Source organism: Penaeus chinensis, chromosome 9 (assembly GCF_019202785.1).
Source record: "Penaeus chinensis breed Huanghai No. 1 chromosome 9, ASM1920278v2, whole genome shotgun sequence".
Taxonomy (NCBI): Eukaryota; Metazoa; Arthropoda; class Malacostraca; order Decapoda; family Penaeidae; genus Penaeus; species Penaeus chinensis.
The window spans coordinates 29,237,964-29,243,699 of NC_061827.1; positions in this window are offsets into that span (position 1 = coordinate 29,237,964).

Sequence of the window (5,736 nt, forward strand, 5' to 3'; positions counted from 1 at the left end):
TAAAAGGGCAAGCCTCCTCGTTCCTGACCACGTGGGGAAGATAAAAGGTCCACCCCTCAGGGTCCCCATCAGGGGTAAGGGCTAGACAATTAAACAAGGGAATACCGTATTCATGGCTCCCTGAGGCCGTTCAAGACTGGCACAAAATCAACCTTTCATCCGTTCGACGCGGCTCTTACGCCTTAGGAATTTGACAGGGGAAGGGATTGGGGAAGATAAATGAAAGGAAAGTAAAAAAAAAAAAAAAAAAAAAAAGACCGTGCGAAATTAGTCGAGGGCTGAGGCCCAAGGTAGGGGAGGTCACCAACCTTGGGCCTAGGTCTCCACCTCCTAAGCCCCCCAAATCAACAACAGGTAAGGTATGGGGGGAGGGGGGGAGATGAGGAATGGGTGAATGAGAAAGTAGAATGTCCATACGAACAGGGAAAGGGGTAGGTAAACGTGAAGAGGAGAAGGTATGATGAAGGGATTGAGGGATAGTTAACATGGAGAAAGAAAAAGATTAATCAGACCTGTTATGAAGAATTAGAAATGGACTGAGTTCCTGCCTGGGGGTTCGCCATGAGATACCCAAGAAGGTGGAAAAAAAGGTGGATGCAACTATGCGTCTCCATCGGCGTTAGCTCCCAAAGGATGATGAAGAAACTTAGGTTGAATATCTCACAACTTGTTAGAAAACATATCGATGGATTTCCACTTGCAAATTTGACATGAAAGTGCCAGAACTTGTTTCGTTATTGCTAAGTTAATGGCAACTAAACTCCATGTTTTCTATGGAGTTGATGATTGGCGGGATTAATTAGTTCTGCGCATGTGCAGGATTAAGATTTGAGCTTTGAAGTTAATGCTGCTCCAGAGGTACATTTACGTTTAATTCTGGACCCTGCCAGTGCGCACGCGCGCTAGAGATCTAGATTAGGTTTTAATACGGTATTAACTTGTACAAATGTATGCTATAAGAGAATACCATGCCCGCGGATCCCCAAGGCCATTCAAGACTGACACAAAGCCAGCCTTTCACCATTGCAGCATGGCTTTTACACCTTAGGAAGAGACAGAAGGGACTGGACAAGAGAAGGAAATCGTTAATGGTTAAGAGCACATGTAGCACTATAGGAAGGTATTATTTTAGAGGGGGTAGGGAGGGGGTTGAGTCACTGATTAGTTGCTAGTCTAGAGTAGTATTGGAAAGGTTAAAGATGGGTTAATTTGATGAGTGAATGGGTTAAGGTAGGATTAGGTAAAAGGGATTAGATCAAATGAAGGATATGTATGCGTCTGAGGAAGGAGAACAGGTTGCCAAAGCAGAAAGTGTGATATTCTGTAAGGATGCCTGATAGGTTGGGAGGTCGGTGAAGGGAGGATAGCTGGGGAAAGCAGAGGTACGAGCTGCAGCAAAGCGTGGACAGGAGAACATAATGTATGGAACTAAAAGAGGGACATTACATAGAGAACATAGGGGCGGACCAGACCGTGAAATCAGAAAAGAATGTGTTAGACGGGTGTAGTCAATACATAAGCGGGCGAGAGTCGTCTCCCAACGTCTGTCCCGATGAAATGGAGCTGACCAGGAGGAGATTGATAGTTTTACAGTATTAATTTATTAGTGTGAAGACTTGACCAGAAAGATTGCCATCGGGTATAAAAGAAGGTCTTAAAGGGGGGTAATAATCCATGGCTGGAATACATGGGAAACGTAGTTGTGATGTGGACATAGCGGCAGAGTGTGCTAGAGTATCTGCCTGCTCATTGCCGGGGATTCCATCATGGCTGGGCACCTAGCAAAATCTGATAGATTTATGGCGTGTGGACAGGTAGAACAACCAGTTCTGAATCTTACAGACAAGTGGATTGGTCGAGTGCATAGACTTTATGAGAGTTAATGAGTTACGGAAGGCAGTGAAATACTGAAAGAGGAAGAAGGAAGCGAGTATGTGTTTTAAGGCAAAAAGGAGTGTATACAGTTTTGTAGTAAGGACACTGGATTCAGGAGGGAGGGGGTATTTGGAAGTGCGAGTTGGGAAGATTACTGCAAAACCAGCACGGAGGTAGATTTGGAGCCATCCGTGTAAACATGAATACCGGAGGAATAAATAGAGACATGGTCAAGGAAATGGGTAAGAAGGACAGAAGGAGGGCATGGCATCGAGAGAGACATGGCATGCTTTACTCAGTGTACTGGAAAGGAGCGGAAGGGCTAAGCGAAGACCGCAGTGGTGGATTGTATCAAGGTGAGCAAGGAGGTAGGTTGAAGCAGCGGAGTAGACATGGCCCATAATCAAGAGTGGAGAGGATCAAGGTAACGAAGATGGAGGAGAGTTTTGCTATCTGAGCCCCATGATATATGGAAAAGACTGTATGATTCGGCGGCGAGTGTTTTCTTTACTGTAAAAGATATGGTCTCGCCAGGACAATTTGGAGTAAAAAATAACGCCAAGGAATTTGCCAGAAGAACGGTATTGGAGTGGAGCTCCTTATAAGAAGAGTAGAGATTGGGGACCTACATGTGCGCGAGGGAAAAGGATGAAGAAAGATTTGGAGGCAGACAAGCGAATACCATAGTTATTGGCCCAGGAAGATACAGATGATATTGCAGACTAAAGGTACTGGCGGAGAGTTGGTATGGATGTGCCAGAGGCGAAGGTTAAATTGTCAAAATATAAGGGATGACCGGGCTCCTGGTGGTGGAACTGAAACAATGTTATTAACAGCAAGAAGGAATAATGTGTTGCTGAGCACACTGCCGTGCCTTCGAGCTGAGGAAAGGATGATGATGTGGAAGAGGCAATTTTGACATGGAAAGTTTGTTTGGAGAGGAAAGACTTTATAAAGACACCCATGTTTCCTCGCATGCCTAGGGAGGACAAATGTTGGAGAATATGATACCGCCATGTGGTGTCATATGCTGGGTCAAAGAATATGCCTAATACGGATTCATGGCGTACAAAGGAAGATGTAATTTATGTCTCGAAATGAGCAAGGGTGTCATCTGTACTTCGGGCATAGTGGAAACCAAACTGGGAAGGAGAGAGAAGATTGTGAATTTCAAGATACCACATAAACAGAAGTTAACCATTTGTTCTAGAAGTTTGCACAAGCTGCTAGTTTGAGCGATGGGGCGGTAATCTTGAGGGAGGGTACCCGATATATTGGGTTTCAAGAAGGGGAGGATAAGAGCTTCTCGCCAATGAGAAGGAAAATTTCCTGGCGTCCATATGTGGTTGAAAATAGTTGATAGGAAGGATATAGAGGAAGATGGAAGGAGTCGAAGCGTACGGTAGTAAATACCGTCGGAGCCTTCATGATGTGGCACGACCATAAGGCCGCAACACCAAGTGTGGAGAAAAGTGAGAGCCACTACTGACCTGACTGACCAAGTTCAATTGCGACTTGGAGAGGATCAGAGATGAGAGTATCCAGAATATGGAGGACGGGGGCTGGATGGGGGAGGGGATGTTTGCCTGATAGTTTATAGATCCGACGCCAAACAACTGAAACTGATGTAGATGTAATTGGGGAAACATAATTTTGACAGCTATTTTTTTTTTTACTGTTCCGGATTGTACGACGAAGACAGGCGGATGATATTTTTGAGATACGGGCTGATAGCTGATTAGGGGTACCTCGTTTTTAGCATAAATGTTGCAGGCGACGCGTTTTAAACAAAGCCTTTTGGTGCAATCAGAATTCTTCGCTGGAACATATTTGGAGGTATAAAGGCTTAAGATTCACGGAATGGCTGTATAAGCCGCCCTTAGGACTGTATCTGTGAAACATTGTAGCATATCAGCATTGGACGAGAAGGGGATGGAGGGGTAGGAATAGTAGAGAGTGAAGTGAAAGGACACCAGTCAGGTCTATCAAAACACCAGCGTGGGGGTTAGGAAGTAGTACATGTGAAGTAGGAGAAAGGAGGACTGGAAAGTGGTCTAGAACTGACCAATGGAAATCTAAATCTTTTTCATGCTAAGGCATGAAAAAGATTGCGTGCGCATGTCAAAGTGTGTGGGGCGATCTAAATTAAGAACAATAAGGGCAGTTGTGGAGTGGAAGTGTTCTAGGGATCGGCCACGGGAAGTAGTGATGAAATGAAAACGCCGTTTTACACTTATCTTCCTCAGCCATCCTTACTTAGTAGTACCCACTTATCATATCAAGATTATTAAACTACTGCGTCCCCACCAGTGCATCAAGCATATCATCCACGCGAGGCAGTGAATAAGCGTCCTTGGGGTTGCTTGACCTTTCAATGATCCCCTGTGCCTGCACCTCTGCAACAGCTTCTTCCATATCGCGCCTCTGCACTATTGATATACGACACCTCTGAGACCATAGTCTGACGGGATGGTCGAACGGATTAATAGAACAAAAATGCAGGAGCTGGCCAAGTACCGCAGGACAGGCGGAGAGCAAGCTTCCACTCTTGTTGATGGTATACCGCTCTGCAGAACATAAAGCCACAGTTTTCACCCCAGCAAGGATGATGTTGGGAAGGGAGCTGCGTTTGCAGCTAGATTTGGTAACTGGTAGGGCACCAAACGAGGAATTACCTGTAGCAACAAGTGATTACGCCGTTGAGTTACAATAACGACTTAAGGAGGTGCACCACCAAGTGAGAGGACATCTGAGGTTTGCAGGAGAAAGCATGCGACGCTATTACAACAGGGACGCTCGTGCAGTCAAGTTCAGAGTAGGAGATTTAGTGTGGCTGTACAACCCCCAGAAGAGGAAATGTATGTTACCTAAACTACAGAGCCTTTAGGAGGGGCCCTACACCATCATCGAGTGTGTGACCGTGGTAACCTTCCGGATTCGCCGACGACCTGGAACAATAACACGCATACATACGGTGAGGAGGATGGACAGCCAGGGACAGAAGTGGAGACACCCTGGGAAGCACCTGGAGGACGAGATGCAACAGCTGACTTCGCGACCCCATAGAGACCGGGGAGTACCACGGCATCTTAATGATTTATTGTAGAGATGTGATTAATGTAAGATTATTATTTTTTTTTTTTAGCTGGAAGAGGATAACAAATAGTTTTCTGTAAAAGTATTCTTTTCTTCTATGTTCAACGGCAGAAACGTCTTGTATCTTGAGTTATGTAAGATTGCATTCAGCAATCATGAGAATGAATGAGGACGTCCACTTGGACTGCGCATTGTGATGTGCAGCAGTTACAAGCGGGAAAGAGGCGCGAAAGGGGAAAAAACAGAGGGGACTGAACAACTCGGGCGCCTGCATGCATGTGGAGTTCTGATTGACTGTTTTCCGTGTCGTGTGATTTAACTAGAGAATAAAGGAAAATAAAAAAGTGCCATCTTTCTCTCTCACCCATGCCACGCTGTTGCAGGGAGAATTTGCAACAATGGTTTTTGCTCATATTGGTAACCCTGAACTTCCCCGTACGATCAAGTTTTGAGAGCGATTGTGAATATAACAGTTGTAGAGAACAGTTGACATTCCAATAGTCGGCTTTGACACTGTAAATCGTAATTAAGCCATCATTTGGCGTACCAACTGCAGCGCGCGGGATGTATCGGGCGTACCAACAACAGTCCCCGCAGAAGTCCTCAGGGAAGGAGTTTGTCTGAGCGGTTTAATAATACGGATTGTTAATGCTGGGCTCCCCGCACCCTTCCCTGGGGATTATGTTGCGGGGCCCGCAACCAGCGTTTTAATAATATAGCCGGCATGGGGTTGGGGGTGGGGTGAGGTGGTAACATAAAATACTG